Genomic DNA, 18,245 nt, shown 5'->3' with positions numbered 1-18,245 from the left:
CCAGTGTGACCAGGCAAAGGCTGTCACTTTAGGGGAGTCCTCACTGTGCCCTGAGTCCAGGAGGGCATTAAGTTATAGGGATGGAAAGCGCACAATCCCCAGACGGCCCACTGGGAGTGATGGGGAAAGAATCCACCCCTGCTTCCACCTCCTGTCCCCAGTCCAAGAAGCCATATCATCCCCGGCTGCAACCCAGCCACCCTCTACTTATTGGTGGGTCTCACGGGCTTTGTGTCAGTGACTGAGAGCAGTTCCACGATCCGTCAGCCCCCACCTTCTTCTGTTAGCATGCCATGGATTGGGTTCGGGGAGGGAGTCAACAGCCTGAGCTGCCATCTGATCCAAAGCAGTGTTTGATGCCTTAAATAAAATATACCCTGGGGGCACCTAGGTGGCCCAGTCGGTCAGGCATCCAACTTGATTTCAGCTCAGGTCATGATCTCACGGTTTGTGGGCTCAAGCCCCACATCGGGCTCTGTGCTGACGGTGTCGAATCAGCTTGGGATTCTCTCTCTCCCTCTCTCTCTGCCCCTCCCCTGTAGCACCCTCTCTCAAAAATGAATACAAACATTTAAAACTTTGAAAAAAACACATACTGAGAATACAAACGTGGTGGAATGGTGGACGCCCGGCGACGGACGGATGTGCTTTACAGAAGGAAGCGCCCCCACCCCATTCCCTGGGGGGCTCTGACCCACCACCTGCCCAGCTCTGCCAACTCTCTCCTCCCCGAGGCCGTCCTGACCTGGAAACTAGACAGTGATAGTCACACACTGATTGCAAGAGTAACATAAAATTACTCAGGTCTTACTCTTCTATCCAACGCGAAGCGGATGCATTTTCTCCTTTACCTGTGTGAGCTGAGCCCCTGTAGGCGAGGAAACAGTGACTTGCGGATGTGAGGTCACCTGGCCCTCAGGGGCAGACCTGAGACTGGAATGAAAGCCGTTTCCTCAGAGCCCCTGCTCCTCACATAAAAAGAGGTGATGCACAGGCTGCCTCCCCCTCCCCCACCCTGCTGGGTCCCCTTCCCCTTTCACTGCACCAATGCCGTCCTACCTGTTCTGGCCGGCAAAATCTATGTTCAGTTTGTCTAAACAACTAAGTTGACCCCAAAACAGCCCCCACCCTGCAGAAGAACCCCTCCCTGAGCAACCAGCTTTATGAAATCTGGTGCTGAAATCTGGCTTGGGGTGGGGGGCAGCCAAACTCCCCACAAATGCTCTTTCAATGTATAAACTTAAAAGCAGCTTTTAGGAAACGGGTGTTTACTCCAAACCAGAAACTAAACATTTGTTCCCCCCCCTTCTTTTTATATCTTTGAGACGGTAATGGCTGTGAAGGCAATTGGGGTGGCATTTACAATTATAAGCAGGTTGATGCTGTTCATCCACTGAGGGAGCACATCGGGGAACAGAAAAGAGCGGTTTCGGGGGTGACAGGATGTCACACAGCCCCGTGTGGTTCCCCAGCCACTGGGTGGTGGGGGCTGCGGGAGCTCTTCGAGAACCCGAACATTCCTTCAGCACGACGCGTGACCTCTGCTCTAGCTTCAGGTGGATAAAAGGATAGAGGAGATTCTGACATTCTGCCGTATTTAATGGCTTCCACAGAACCCACTGCTTAACTGTCTTATGACCAAAATAAAAAAGAAACAGTGTCCTGAGAGGTGCTTAGGTGTCAGGTGAAGGACTGGAATCCTGGGGCTGGCATGGCAATTAGATCCTCGAGCATTTTGCTGCACAAACAAAGGGCTCCAGGCCTAGAGACTTTGACTGAGGAGGGGTAGGTGGGGTGGTCTAGAACTGCCCCCAGCTGGTTCCCACACTTGAAGGGGCTGGGGCTGCCTGAGGATCCCGCCACTCCCCCACCCCCAGCTTCAGGGCAGCCCTTCCTCAAGGACGGCTCTTGCCTGCTGGGGCATCTCCCTGAGGATCTGGTGAAAATGCAGATTCTGATTCAGTAGTTCTAGAGTGGGCCTCAAAATTGGCTGGGAAGGAGAGAACACGATGAAACAAGACGCTGGGCCCAGCCAAGGTGACTGAGCACAGGTGGAGGACCACCTGACAAATGGCGGAATGAGGGGAGCTGGGGTCTGGGGGACGAGCAGATCTACACGGAGGCCCCTCTCTGCCACTTACTGGCTGTGTGACCTTGTACAACTTACTTTCCTTCTCTGAGCTTCAGTTTCCTCTTCTGTAAACTGGGAATGGCATTACCTACCTCACAGGATCTATAAATGCCTTAGATCAGGTTCCCGAAAAGCAGACCATGAGATGAGGCTATGGATCAGTGATTTTGCAGAGAACGTCCTCAGGAAAAAGAAAGAGAGAGGGAAAGGGGAATCCGAAAGAAAGGTGAAGCAAGGATGCCGTAGCAAGGTCTTTGCTACCTGAAGTTCAGCCCAGGGATCTGCAGCAACAATCACACCTGGAGTTTGTTAGAAATGCAGAATTTCAAGGTCCACTCTAGAACTACTAAATCAGAATCCGCATTAACAAGATCCCCAGGGAATATGAAGAGCATTGGTAGAGGACAAGACCAGAGATGCCCCAGCAGGGAAGAGCCGTCCTTGAGGAAGGGCTACCCTGAGGCTGTGGGTGGGGGAGTGGCAGGAACCTCACACAGCCCCCCTGGGCACCTCCCACCCTGGCAGCCCCTGGGCAGCCCTCTGAGGACAGGGATGCAGGTGCTGGAAGTGAAAGCAGAGGAGCAAGGGCATAGAAACAGCCACTGTGAACCAGAGGGGACAAAGTGGGACACTGACAATACCTTCCATAGGTGACCACTAAAGAGAGCAATGAATCCTTTAGGACTTCACCTCATATCTGTTCCCTGCCCTTTGTTTCCCGGTTCCTTGATGCCTTCTCTCCTTCTTTTCAGGCCATGAGCACCCAGTGGGTCAGACAGAGCCATACCGAGTACCTATTTGTCCTGGCTTCCTCCCTATGGGAGAAAGGACCACGACTGGAATTGGCAAGTGAGGGCAAGCGGACCTCTGTTTAGGGATCATCCATTTGGTTTGGGGTCTTATCACCCTCCTCAGCTGCCTCTTGATGGCACCCAGACCTCAGCCCACACTTGCAGTCTCAGGGGCTTGGAGCAGGCACCCTTCAGCTCCTTCCAGCAGGTGGCACTGGCTCCAGTAACATGGCCATGAGACAAGTCACCTGCTTCTCCCTCTCACCGGGCTTGCCAGGGCCTCTTGCCTTCACTCCTACCTCAGTTTCCCTTTCTTTCACACCATGTCGCCCCGGTGTGAAGCTCAGTCTACTGACTCAGGACCTAAATACAGTCTGCCTGGCTCTCCTAACACGCCCTGCCCACTCTGGGCTGGATCCTGTTCTCCAGACACACACGCTGGTCAGAGCTTTCCTCCACAGAAGAACATGGTCTGAAATACCCTGCTACCTGCCCCACTTGCTCCCCAGCAGACACTGATGCTCTATTCCCTGAGCATGACCGTGGCCATGACACTTCCTTCCACCCAGGAGAAAGCTCACCACTAGGTTGCTTCCCTAATCTCAGCCCCTTCTGGACGTGGCCCCCCATCCCTTCTAAGTCCTGGGGGCCTATGAAACTCCAAAGCAACAGGCAGGTCTGGCTCACGGGTACAGAACTGACCTGTCTGGTCACACGGGGCCCTGCATTTTGGGTTGGATGCCCTGCTGTCCCCATCTTGCAAGTGTTAATTTTTATAGGGGTTTCCCATTTCCATTTTGCACTGGGCCCCCCAAATTAGCCAGCCGATCCTGATAACACATGATACCTTGCCAGACACTCCCCCAAGTGATCTCACGGACATGCTGACCCCTGGCCCAAAGCACTAGGGAGGGTGAGCATTGTGCCCCCACACTCCACACTCCCCCAGCCCTCCTCACCCCTTTGTGGTCCTGCCCCAAGAGCCCAGTAGATGACCCCTTAGCTAGGATGGCAAGATTGTCACAGGTCAAGAGTGGCCCGTGTTGGGTAGAAGAATCCTTTCTGGTCCCAGTAATCTTCATCTAGAATCCCATGCATCAGAACAACTCCTTGAGATGTTTTATCCTGAAGTTTTCCCCTTTCCTACTCCCGTTTGGATGGAGAGCACTGGCTTTTAATTCCAAAGCCAAAGATGAGGGTTGCAGAGAGTTAAGAAGAGAAGCAGGGAACAGGGGCAGGGAGACCTATGTTCTGCCCCCACCTGCTCCATGTGCCTGACACTTATGCTCACTAAACTCAGGTCCCATTAATCAGACTAAGATTCAGGGACTCTGGCAGCCACCCGCAAAGAAAATCTTGAGCAACCTAAGATTCTCAGCCAACATTTACAGCTGCATTATTGCACCCTAGAGACAGAATTCCCAGCCCTGGCTGTATGTGCACGTCACAAGGGAGCTTTCAAACATCCACCTCCACCAGGTACCCTAACTCTGTTGGGTGGAACCCAGGGATGGGGGAGTCTGAAAAGTCCCCCAGGTGATACTCAAGTGCAGCTGAAGTTAAGCGATGCTGATCCAAGGGCCGCATTGGAGGCGTTCTGAGTCTATGCCCTCCTGCCTACCCTTTCCTCCCAGCACAATTGGATCTACTTAGCTGCACTGAGCAGCCAAGCCCCTTCCACACTGGGTCAGAGGTCATCCAAAGTCAGCAGACCAAGGAGCAGTCGGGGTTCTGGATGTTCTCAGGCAGCTAGTCTGTTCTGGCCACTGGTTCTACTGGGACCCTGTGGCTCAGCCCCTGCTCTGCCCCAACTCTGGTCACTGGATCCCCTGCCCTGGGTACTTCCTTCTGGAGTAGCCACTGAGTGTGGATGGAAGAACCCAGAGGGTTGGGACAGAAGCTCTACATTCAAGCTCCTGGCCCTGCCACTTACCATGGACACTCAACAATGGGTAAGAAGATGGTGTGAGACAGCTGTTGCTTTTGCCTGGGCAGCATCCCATATGGTCTTGGTGGGACTACAGGTCAATGAGCCCCCTCCCCAGGCAGGAGGTGGACTCTTGGCCCAAATGAGGCCAATCAGACTCTCTCTCCCAAGAATGTATATGTTGGGCAGAGTGACCCAATCATTTAAGACAAATTACTCTGCCTGTTCCTTCCAGCAGAGGTCTGCTGGCTAAATCCGGGGTGCCACAGCTTCTGTCCTTTCAGGGAAGTTCCTCAGGTTAGGATGGCTATCATCAAATAACATCAAGGGAACATCAGATAAGAAACAAGTGTTGGCAAGGATGTGGAGAAAAGAGAACCCTCGTGCACAGTTGGTGGGAATATAAACTGGTGCAGCCACTGTGGAAAACAGAATGGAGGTTCCTCAAAAAATTAAAAATACAACTACCCTATGATCCAGCAATCCCACTTCTGGGAATATATCCAAAGGAAACAAAATCAGGATCTCAAAGAGATATATGCACTGCCATGTTCATTGCAGCATTAGTCACAATAGCCAAGGTATGGAGACGGCCTAGGCATCCATCTGCAGATGAATGGCTTCACACACACACACATGCACGCACATAAATACATGGAAATATTATTCAGGGGCGCCTCAGTGCATCAGTCGGTTAAGCATCTGACTCTTGATTTCGGCTCAGATCATGATCTTACGATTCATGAGTCTGAGCCCTTTGTCAAGCTCCATGCTGACAGTGTTGAGCCTTCTTGGGATTCTCTCTCTCTCCCTCTCTCACTGCCCCTCCCCTGCTTGCTCACTCTCTTTCTCAAAATGAATAAATAAACATTAAAAAAGAAAAGAAGTATTATTCAGCCATGAGAAAGAAAGGAATCCTGCCATTTGCAACAACATAGATGGACTCTGAGGGCATTATGCTAGGTGAAATGAGTCAGACAGAGAAAGACAAATACCGTATTACTACTTACATGTGGAATCTAAAAACATAAAACACATAGAAACAGAGGAGGATGGTGGTTTTCCACGTGCTGGGGAAGAGAGGAAATGGAGAGAGGTTAGTAAAAGGGTACAAACTTTCGGCTGTAAGATGAATAAGGTCTGGGGATCTAATGTACAACATGGTGATTATAGTTAACAATATTGTATTATATACTTGAAAGTTACTAAGAGAGTAGATCTTAAATGTTCCCACCACAAAAAAAGAAATGGTAAATTTGTGAGGTGATGGAGGTATTAACGAACCCTGGCAATCATTTTGCAATATAGGTGTATGCATCAAATCATCACATTGTATCCCTTGAACTTACACAATGTTATACGTCAATTATATCTCAATAAAGCAGAAAAAAATTAGGGCAATAGTAAAAAAAAACAAACAAAAAAATAGAGGAAACACAAAACTGGAGATCATCCTTTTTTTAAAAGAAATATCTGTGACAACTGTATATAATTTTCAAGGTTAATGGCATCTTGATTCACAATAATGAAAGTCTTGTTTATCTACATATTAGTGTCCTGAAGCTAGCTTAATTTACATAATCATAAACTGCATTTCAACTGTCCTCATCAGCTTGTTCCCCATTTGATGAAAATGTAAATGGTAATTTTATTTGGGCTCAATTGCATATATACTGCATTTATGCAGCATCAGAAAATAGCATTTTAATTTAACCAGCAAGTTGGGCTCATTACCAAAAAAAAAGAATATTGGTTAAAACACCAAGTCAGTTCCCCAAATGTCTTTGAAGGCTCTAGTCATTGTTGTATTATTGCCCAGTGGGTTTTAATTGTATTTGCTCAATGCTGGAAAAAGCTAGGACTTCACAATGAAAACGTCCTGTAGACTCCAAGCTACAGGTAGCCAGTGGACCCCAGGATTCCAAGATGGCTGGCTGGAAGGAGGCCACAATCGTGCAGGTACTATAGCCGGGTACTATAGCTCAGAAGAGTGAAGCCACTGGCCTAGGTCCATTTGCGCAGCTCTAACAGAACAGCACAGACTGCCAGGTGTCTTAGCCCATTTGGGAAACTCTAACAGAACAGTACAGACTTGGTGGCTTATCACAAAAGAAACCTACTTCTCACAGTTCAGGAGGCTGAGAAGTCCAAGATCAAGGCACTGACAGGTTCAGGGTCTGGTGAGAGCCCATCCCTGGTTGACAGACAGCCATCCGCACTCTGTGTCCTTACTTGGCAGAAGAAACAAGGGAACCCTCCAGGATGTCTTTTTTTTTTTCAATGTTTTTTTTTTTTTCTTTATTTATTTTGGGACAGAGAGAGACAGAGCATGAACGGGGGAGGGGCAGAGAGAGAGGGAGACACAGAATCGGAAACAGGCTCCAGGCTCTGCGCCATCAGCCCAGAGCCTGACGCGGGGCTCGAACTCACGGAGCGCGAGATCGTGACCTGGCTGAAGTCGGACGCTTAACCGACTGCGCCACCCAGGCGCCCCCAGGATGTCTTTTTTATAAGGACACTAATCCCATTCATGAGAGCATCACCCTTCGGACCTAACCACCTTCCAAAGGCCTCACCTCAAACGCCATCTCAGTGGGGTTGGGATTTCAACATACATATCTTGGGGAGAACGCAAACATTCAGTCCATAACACCCGACCAAGGCCAGAGTGACGATGCAAGTTCAGAGGGACAGGCAGAAAGTCTTTAACGTTCACTAGGAATGTCGAGCTCGGGTTCCCAGGGAAGCAAAGGCAAAAGCAAGTTGAAAGGGTGGCCGGGGGCAGAGCTGAAGCAGGGTTCCCTGTGACACTACCCTTCACCACTGCCACTGCAGCGGGCGTTAGCCCACACGTCAGTACCTACAGCTCCCACCTCAGCTGGGGGCTTTGGCACTGCTCTCTGCCAGACGTGGTAAAAGCGTGAGAAAGGCAGAGCTCACAGGCATATCTTCGGAGCCCCCTGAGTTCACACCATCCCTGCACTCCACGGAAGTGGGACATATTTCTTGCTAATCAAAGTTCTGCCTGACAGCTGTGTCCGACACACTGGCCACCACAACCGTATGACCCACAGCCGGGAGCAGATTGCACTACAGAGAAAACGGCCAAACGCCTGTTGGGGGCAAGGAAGCTGTTCTCGGCTGTGGACCAGCATGTGTTCCTAAGGCACAGTGGGCAAGACCAGAGGTTTCTCTAAGCACAGAGCGGGTCAAAGTGGAGAGGAGGGATGCATTTACTTATGGTGACTGTGAACAGCGCGTCGAGCCCTTTAGAGAGGATTCTCAGACTCTACGGTTCTCGGTAGACCAGAGACGAGACCGAGGCTGCAAGCCCTCACAGCTCCCACGCCTCTCCGCACACGTGAGACAGTTTTCCCGTTTCACAGCGCTTTTGTGACCTGCGCACACCTATGCCTTGTTAGCACTCCACAAGGCAGGCTTTCTCAAACATGCATCTCCTGGGGAGCCTGTTAAAACCGCAGAGGCCCAGGCCCCATCCAACACCTTCTGAATCTCTGCTGCATTAACAGGCATCACAGGTGGCTCTGGGGACCCTGATGAGAAAACAGCTCTTTATCCCTTATGGCCGGCTCAGGACCCAGGACCCCAGGCCCCAACCAAATTCCTAGTCCCCTTGGTGCAGAAAGCCTTTGTAATACCTTCCAAGGGCAGCTTTCTCTCCTGACTTTAAAATGACAGCAAAAAGTTCTGGTGAGCAAGATCGAGGCCACATTCTCTAAGAACTCTTTGCTGTAATTTACTCTCTCAGATTTGCAGGCAAATATCTGATGAGTGAATGGGACTGGGCACTCAGTGATTTCCAAGCTCCAGCTTTTCCCTTCTAAGGACTGGTAATGACCTTACCTAGCACAGCAGGGGAGTTAGCCTCCACCTTGATCTGGTCTGCAAATGTCTGCATGAACCACATTGTTCTTGCAACAAACCCTGAGCTGGGACACTTGCTTCTTGTTCCTGGACCCCCGGATCCTGTGTGTTTACACATCTATTGCTTAGGGCAGACTGCAGAGACCTTCTAGTCACTATTCAGGTGCTTGGGGGCAGCCACGTTTCCCTGCATCTGATCTGTATTCTCTCGGCACAATCAACAGCTTCCTGGGTGCCATGGCTCAGGGCTGTGTCACCTTAACCCTGGATCCCAAACTGAAACACACGGAGGCTGTGATACTTCCCGTGTGACACCATTAAACATACCCACTAGCAATAACTCAGGGCTAACGTTACGGTAGTGAGTTCCCTGTCACCGGAGGTATCCAAGCAATAATCAATCTACCATAGATCCGGAATGCCAGCAGCCACCAGCTAAAGCATTAGACCTCTTAACCAGTGGAGTCCTTCTGACTCCAGGTGTGTTTGATTCTGTGAATTTCAAATTTGACTTGTGCCAATGCATCATTAAAAACATCCCAATTCTGCCCACACAGCTCTCTGATACTGAGACTGGTTTTGCACAAAGTGGTAAAATACAATTTAAATATCTTCTAAGTGTCAGAACCAGGAGAAAGAAAAACAAATTAATCCACAAAGAATTCCTTTTCAGTGGTTTTCAAGCCAGCTTGTGTCTGTCACCAAACCACAGGTGAAATGCTAATAAAACTCAGCCTGCAACAACAGCATAACAATTTAAATATGGCCTATTTTTCCAAAGAAATAGAATGTATTTCCAAACATGGCCTTTTTAATGAGTGCCAACTTTCTTATAAGAAGATGATTACAAAAGAGCAAAGGTCTCCTCAAGACTGAGATGAGGTGGAGTCCACAGTGAATGGCAGAGGGGATGACCCAAGAGGCCCGCGGGTGGGACGGAAGACCCCCCTTTAGGGGATCTAGCAGGAGGGGTCCTGAGAGAAGAGGCAACTGGCAAAACATGGTGATGAAGCCGCTACACCTTTCAGCCTAATTTGAAGAGACAGGGCCGCGGGGACCTCCCACTTTGCACACTGAGCGCTCACAGCAGCACGGGAAGGGGTGTGTTGGCTGTCCCCGTCACAGGGTCAGAGCACGCATGCGGGGTCCCGCAGCACAGACGCTGGCCGCCTGCTGCCCACATCAGCCTCCCCTATGCCCTGCACCGCCTACCCCGCCTTTCTCAAACACACAGATCTTTCTCCACTTCCCCGCTGTCGCGCCTTCTCTTCTTATCTGCCTCGGCCTTGCTCCAAACGCAGTTTCAAAAATCACCTCCTCCGTGTCGTCTTCCGTGATTTGCTGTGTAATGTTGAATACTGCCTGCTGGGGACTTAGGAGCCTCCAAATTTGTCCTCTGCCCGCCCCTTCCTGAGGGTTCCCACTGGGATGAGGCTATTAAAAGATATGCCCAAGCAATCCAGCCATTTTCCGAAACTTGCAGAGACGTGGATACTATGCTCATGGCCTGGAAGGCAAGGACCTGGGCCTGTGCTCTGGAGTCAGGCAGGGTCACAATCACAGCCCAGTGGGCACCCTGCTGTGTGATCTCCGAGTCTCAATTCCCTCAGCCAAGACACAGAGATAACAGTTCCTCCATTGAGTTGCTGAAAGGTCGTAATGAAATAAAATCGGCGGGAGCACCCAGCAGCACGGTTCTCAGTAAATGCCATTGTCTTCCCCTTCGTGCAGAGCTACCTACTGTGCGATTTTAGATCACACAGTACCTCAATCTTACCATCTGTAGAAAAGGCAGGCATGCTCTCAGCTTCTTATTTCACTGCTCAAGAGAGAAGCTTATGTAAAAAAAAAAAAAAAATTATAATGGACTTCATTTATTCCAATATTTACTGAATATTCCATTTATTCACACTATCATGTCAGTGTGAAATAGTCATCCATTCTTCCTAAACAACGCAGGAATTACCGGCTGTCATTTCTAAGAGGATTAAGAGATCGTCACCCATTAAGGACACGCTGTTAGCAGGGAAAAGCAAGGCCCCTGGAAGAGGCCTGGTTCCTGGGTGTGGGAGGAGGAAGGGCCCACACTCCTTCTGCTGCCCAGGGGTCCCCCAGCTGTGTGTGTAAAAGGGTCTCACATAATCCCCACCACATATGAGGCTGGTTGCATACTCCATTTTACAGATGAGGAAACTGAGGCTCAGAAAGGTTTTCTGGGTTCAGGCTCAGAGCTCTCGGCTCACCTCTGCCCGAGCCACTGCAGAGGGATAGCTGCACTGTAGAGAAGGTGGAGGCGCATGTGAGATTCTCCAGCGCCACACAAGGGATATGGAAGGACAAGAGTTCCTGGAGCACCTACCTCCCTCCACTTTCAGAGGGGGGAAGGGAGATGCATACAAGGAGAAAAGCGGGGCTGTTGCAAACAGCAGGACTCAAGATCAGATTCATGACACTCTCCTATAATCCTCTGCAATACTGTAGAAGCGCCAGTGTTTGAATCCACATAGGAAAGAAAAGCAAAATTCGAGTATCTTCATGCACTCATAGAAGACAATTCTCAAGGGTGTCTCAAGGTTAAACTAGAACAGTCCCAGTTTATGCAAAATAACGGTTTACTGTTGCCCCACTTGCTCTCAAGAGTATCCAGATATATAAGATCATCCCACATCTGTGGTTCTCAACCTTGGTGACACATTACAATCACCTGGGAAGCTTTGTAAACAAGATTAAGTCAAAATCTATGGAGGTGAGATCCAGTCATTGGTCATTCTTTTTAAGCTTTTCCCAGCGATTTTAATTGTGCTGCTAAGACTGAAGGCCGCTGTCCCGGGTAGAAGAAACGACTCCCTTCTTATGCAAAGGGGACTCAGGTGCAACAATGGCAGTTCACAGGTGGGACCCCAAGGAGCTCAGAGCTGCTCTGCCCACGGGAGAATCGGGCAGCTGAGCAGGGAGCACGTGGCTGGGTCCAGCTGACCCCAATCAGGCTACACCTGCTGTTCATCTGCCTGATTGAATTTACTTACCTGCCTACTTCTGGAAAGATCGGAAGCTCTGTGGCGGTTCCTGTTGGGCACCAGCAGATCATTAGTGCTCACCCGGCTCCCACAGAGGCAATGCGGGAAGTCACTGGTTTCACCTTGAAGTGAAGAAGGAGGACCTGGAGAGACAGATTTTCCACACATTTTGGAGAGGTTCTGCCAGAGAATTCCATCGAGGCATGTGAAGTCAGGCTACTACTGGCAAGAGCAGCACCAGAGCCCAGGGTACAAATGTGTCCTGCACAGGGTCTCTGGAACAGATTGTCTCCAAAACTGCATCTATCCTAATTAAGGCTGCCAGGCAAGTCTCTGGCCCCTCATCCAACTCCAGGGAGGTTCTTGGGGAGAGAAGGGCTGCCCTCTCCTTGTCCCCGCCACAGAGAGCAGAGTCTGTCCTCAGGCGGCTCCCCTGGGTTTTGAATCATTTTTACAGCTCTGGCATTTGCATTCCGGACTACAAGACGTTTCCAAGAGCAGAACATAACAGGGGAGGTTTGAGAGATTTCCTCTTTCTAAAGAGGGCCAGCAAACATCACTGCAGCTAGACCCGGACGGATACATTCCAGCTACATAACACATTACGCTTCTCAGTGTTTTTCAGACTGTATCCCTAACAAACTCTCTGAGAGTGTATTAGGAGGTTGTGTTCATGAAATACTATTTGGGAAGCTTCAGAGTATATGGGAAACCCTTGTCATTCATGGATGTAACACTCACAATTTTGACTCAGGAGTGAGAAACGTTACCAAATTACTTCCTCATAAAAGTAAAACAATTTATCACACACACACACACACACACACACACACACACACACACACACACACACACATCTGTCTTGTGATTTTCAAACTTTCTGATCTTTGCCAATCTGGAAAATGAAAACGATTACCTCCACGTCATTATAACTCTCCTCTTTTATTAGCGAGACTGAGTAATTTTTCACATGCCTAAGAAACAGTTTTACTTCCTTCTCCATGGATTCCATTTATATCCTTTGCCCACTTTTCTACTGGGCTCATAATTCTTGCTTATTTATTTGTAGACTCTCTTTCTATATGAGAGAAACCAGCCCTTCCTCTGCAGTATGCAAACAACTTTGCAGTTTGATGGCTCATTTTGATTTTATTTACAGTCCAAATAGCTGAGTCCATTTTAATGTAACTGAATGTATTAATATTTTCCTTTGTGGTTTCCGGGTTTTGAAACTTTAGAAAGTCTTATAAGGAAAACAACTTTCATTGTTTCTTTAGTATGAGATTTTGATGGGACTAAGCCAGGCCGGAAAGCATTCAGTTGAAAAATATTCAAAGAAAATCATGACCAAATGTCACTCTTTCTGTGTGTCAAGATCATGGCACCCAAAGAGAAAGCCGACAAAATACATCATCCATTATCAGATTTGGTCCACGGTGGAGCTTCCCATCTGAGGGACTATTTCCCATGAGATATCGTGATCTAGAATTCCCAGCTCCTGGGCAATTAAATGCCCCTCCATACCGAGGCCCTGGTTACATTACTCTTATTTATTTGTAAGCCATTCTAGAAATTCTTCTAAGATTGGGGGGGGTCTCTTTCTATCAAACCCACAACTGCCATGTCAGTTGGGGTCTCCCAGAAGACATCAAATGGTAATAACTGCATGCCACAAGTGAGACAGGGTCAACATATATACCAGGGAGACTTCTTCTGTAGGCATTTAGATGTGCTCATCTGTTTCTAGGGATTCCACTGCTCTCCTGAGTCACCAAACCCTTCAACGGGGCTTCTGCTTCAGTTGCCTATTTGGTCTTCAAATACACCCCTGGACATGGATGCCTGCCCTGAGCATCGGCACGGCAGCTGGTGGTCTGACGTCAACCTGCCCCAGCCCACGCCACCCTGTCAGTCCTGCCTTCTCCCTCCAGCCAGTCCAGACTCTGGGTCAAAGAACCCCTCCTGGAGGCGTGTGAAGAAACACCCACATGTGGGGACAGGCTTTGCCCAACTGACTCTTACACTGTCATGCAGATGCTGGGGAAACTGAAGCACAGGACAGGTATGAATCTCCTGGTGGTAAGGGAGCCTAGAGCCTCTCTTCAGCATTAAAACAGAGACTCCTAGGAATGGAAACCTGGCTTTACCCTCATCACAGCACCTGTTTTCCCTTCCAAGTCCCCAAAGCCTCTGGACTTCAACCTGGGACCCAAGCATGTGACTGGGTATCCTGAACCCTTTCAAGGTCCTGCAAACAGAGCTGGTCCGTTTGCTCAGACTTCCTCGCTTGGGTCTCCAGGACACCTCCTTGCTCTTCTGAGCCCTCTCCTCAAAAGTCCCTGGCCATTTCTCAAGTTTTCATGGGGTATAGAAACATCCCCACCAATTGACCTTGTGGTTTGGATAGCATAGTTCCTAAATGAGAGTACTCCTAGCCCGAGTGATCATTTATTAGTGCAGAAGAAAGTTAAAGCTTCAGAGAGGGTGAGCCTTGCCCAAGGTCAAAATCCTGTTGGCTTCCAAGCCAGAATCAGAGCCCAAGCCTGCTGATTCCCAGCCCAGTGCCACTCCACAACCCGCTGTGGCTCCCAGACCAACTGTCTCCCACTTTCTTGAGGGACTCTCCTGGTGAGAACTCTGGGGTTTTTTTTGTTTGTTTGTTTGTTTTTAATTCTATCTGGGACGAAAAGAGAACAGGTTGACTTTGTAACGTCGTCAAATATTAAGCTTGATTTCCCAGCTACTGACATCCAAATTGCCAGTGAGCTTGAAAGTCCCCGTGGAGGCTGCTGGCTGTGCTGATAGAATGAGGCTTGCAGTTAGGGAGGAGGGGAAGCATCCCTCAGCTTCAAGGGGAGACGAGCATGAGTGAGGGGCGGGGGGTGGGGACTGCAGAGCAGGTGGCCGCCAGGAAGCCAGGGACAGGGCAGCAGCCCATTAAAACAGATCAGGGTAAGGGTCCTCCATTAAAATTTTAAGCCACAGGCACTCCATGACCACGCACACTTGAAATGCCATCCCTGGGAGACGGAAGCCAAGAGGCTGTTAAGGGTATTGTGTGAAGTTGCCAAAAATTGAAACCATAACACATCCCTTGTCCTTCGGAAATTTTTCGAAAGAAAAGTTCTCCACGACATGGAACACACTGTGCAAATGGAGGAAGGAAAAGAAAGTTTTCCTGAGAGTCACACCAATGTGTCCTCATTATTTGAGAGCGCAGAGTCAGAAAAATGCCTGGAGTTAGAAAAATGGGCTCTCGACACTAGAAAACTCTGGATTTGGTCTCTGGCCTCACACATTTGTTTACTGGGCAGGGAACAACCCCTTGGAACCTTGGTTGCCCCACTTGTAAAATGAGGCTAATAGCGCTTTCCTCCAAGGGTTGTATTGAGGCGTAAATGGACTGTGTTACAAAGCACCTGGAATGGGAGCCCACCTCATGAGCTGGTCATGCCTCCTCTCCTTTTAGAGCTTGAAATGGCCTTTATGATGTGCTTATCTCAATGCGTTCATTTTTCATACGGGGAAACTGAGTCCCAGATGTGAAGTGACTTACCCGTGGCCCTCAGCAAGCTCCAGGCAGAATCGAAGTCAATTCTTCTGATTCTCCCACATCAAGAAACACCTCCTCTCAAACTACCTCCTCCCTGCTTCTCCCCAGAAGTTCACCATCTCTTAAATAGTCAGCAGGAGGGAGGGGGAGACAGGTGGCTGGGTGCCACTGCCGTCTATCTTCAGCAACTGCTTTCTAAGGCAAGGCTGATAGTTAACCCGGCAACCCAAGCGATCCCTGTGTGACCGCCTCTGAGAAATCTGAGTCCAGTGAGAGGAGGCATAGAAGGAAAAGAGACAGAGGGGCAGAGGGAGGAGAGACAACGAACAGCGGGGAGCGCCAGAGGGATTCCTCGTGAGATGAAGATTCACTCTGACATTGTTTTCAAACGAGTGCAGGGGAGAGAACCACAGACAGCGATGGCCAGATACGCAGAACCAATGAGGGAGAGTACAAATGCCCCTGAACTGAGAACACATCTTCGAAGAGGAGTCCCTGTGAGCAAACGGTGCTTGCTGACGTACAAAGGGATTGGAGGCCCGGCCAGGCTTCCGACAGTGAGTGACGTCACGGTGGAGGCATTATCTGGAGTTGAGTAAGGCAAAGAGCTCTTGTTTTTGTTTCTTTCTGTCCTCTGTCTTGATGGAATGTTCTGATCTTTGCACTGCCATATACAAGTAGAATTTAGCTCTTTCCACACATTTTTGTGTGGCATTGGGGGTATTTCCGATAACTAAAACATTTTCTCCTCTAAGAAGCTGAGGGATGGAGTGGAGCCATGTGCCTACCACCCACCCACACCCCGATTTTAATGCCCTGCAACCTAAGTTGGCAAAACACTCCCAAATGTGTCCTCAGCTACTCTCTATTACCACATTCATGACACATCTGACACCACGTGGGGCTTTTCCATACATCAAGTGTCACAGACTATGAGTCTGGAGTTCTCTCTTGTCCAGCAAGAGAACAGAGGCAGAACTGAATATGAGAGAGGCTAATGTCTGGGAGGAGACAAAAACCCTGAACAAGGGTTTCGTCTCCATATTTATAGAGCTCGCAAGATATTACCCATGTGGTGAACGTGAAGAAAACAAGATCTCACACATGCGAACATGGAGAAGACAATCGGTCATCATCAACTTGTGTGTATAAGAAGCAAAGGGTCGGGGGGCGCCTAGGTGGCTCAGTCGGTTAGGCGGCCGACTTTGGCTCAGGTCATGATCTCGCAGTTTGTGGGTTCGAGCCCCGCGTCGGGCTCTGTGCTGAGAGCTCAGAGCCTGGAGTCTGCTTCTGTGTCTCCCTCTCTCTCTGCCCCTCCCCCATTTGCTCTCTGTCTGTCTCTGCCTTTCAAAAATGAATAAATGTTAAAAAAGAAAAAAAGAAGAAGAAGAAGCAAAGGGTCGGAACACCTGGGTGGCTCAATGGGTTGAGCACCTGACTTCAGCTCAGGCCATGATCTCCGAGTTCAGGAGTTCAAGCCCCGCATCCGGCTCTACACTGACAGTGCGGAGCCTGCTTGGGATTCTCTCTCTCTCTGCCCCCACCCTGCTTGCTTGCTCTCTCTCTCTCTGTGTCTCTTTCTCTCTCACAATAAGTAAACCTAAAAATTTTTTTAAGAAAAGAATCAAAGGGTCTGGGGGGAGAGTGGAGTTTGTGATCAAAGTATATTAGTATATTGGCATCAGATGGAAAGAAATTTTACTCATGATCCCATTAAATATCTCACCAGCTAACCTCGGGCGTTTTCACCCCATGATGGCGGCTTCCCACCCTAAGTTTTTTCTAACCCATTTATGTAAGTAGAGCCTATTCCCCCCCCCTCCCCCCCCGCCCAATAGAGCACTTCTCCGACCCCAGCTGTGTATCCTGCAATTCACGTGTCCGGTGTGTCTCCCCAGAGACAGCATCAGGTCCCACAGATTAAGGACTCAGTCCCACAAGACCGACCCCACCTCAGATGCCAACTGCCAAGTCCAGGTTGCCTCCTAGACTTCTGACCAACTGGCTATAAATGGGGCTTTCTGTGACACCCCTCCCCCACCTTGGGTTCCATCATGTATTAGAACAGCTTGCAGAACTCAGAGAAACACTCACCTATGTTTATTATAAAGGATACGATAAAGGATACAGATGAACATCCAGATGAAAAGATGTATCTGAGGTACCTTTTTGACCCTTTCTGGGTCCAGAGGGTCCCGAGCATGGGAGCTTCTGTCCCCATGGAGTTGGGGTGTGCCTCCCTCTCAGCATATGGATGTGGTCACCAACCCAGAAGCTCTCTGAACGCCTTTCTTGGGATTTTTATGACAGCTTCATCACATACACACGATCAGTCATTAACTCAATCTCCAGCCCCTCTCCCCTCCCTAGAGGATGGGAGGTAAAGCTGAAAGTTCTAAGTTTCTAATCGTGCTTAGTCTTTCTGGCAACCAGTCCCCATCCTGAAGGTATCCTAGAGCCCACCGAGAGTTTCCTCATTAGATAAAAGACACTCTTGGGGTGCCTGGGTGGCTCAGTTGGTTAAGCATCTGACTCTTGATTTCAGCTCAGGTCATGATCTCACAGGTTCATAAGACCGAGCCTGATGCACAGAACCTGCTTGGGATTCTCTCTCTCCCTCTCTCTCTGACCTTCCCACTTGTATGTGCTCTCTCTCTCTCTCTCTCTCTCTCTCTCTCTCTCTCTCTTTCTCTCTCAAAATAAACATTAAAAAAAGAATACTCTTATCACCTAGGAAATGCCAAAGGATTTAAGAGCTCTGTGCCAGGAATCAGGGGAGAGATAAGATATTAGATCCAAAGATGTTCCTGGTGCTCTTATCACTTAGGAAATTATAAGGCTTTTAAGAGCTCTGTGTCAGGAATCAGGGCAGAGACCAATATGTCTATCTTCTATTATTTCATGCAACCCAGACACTGATTCCACATGTGTGAGGTATCTA

General features: G+C 49.1%; 1 long non-coding RNA gene across 2 annotated transcripts in view; it reads right to left on the bottom strand.

The window, feature by feature from the left end:
* Nucleotides 1-18,245, bottom strand: part of LOC147573425 (uncharacterized) — a 783,429-nt gene that overhangs the window by 670,612 nt on the left and 94,572 nt on the right. For both annotated transcript variants that reach the window (XR_015244758.1, XR_015244759.1), the window contains exon 2: nucleotides 11,761-11,894. This is a non-coding gene — a long non-coding RNA (uncharacterized LOC147573425). The remainder of the gene's footprint in view (nucleotides 1-11,760; nucleotides 11,895-18,245) is intronic.

This window comes from Puma concolor, chromosome E2 (assembly GCF_028749965.1).
Source record: "Puma concolor isolate L17-30 chromosome E2, mPumCon1.1.hap2, whole genome shotgun sequence".
Lineage (NCBI taxonomy): Eukaryota > Metazoa > Chordata > Mammalia > Carnivora > Felidae > Puma > Puma concolor.
This window is presented reverse-complemented; position numbering and strand designations above follow the sequence as displayed.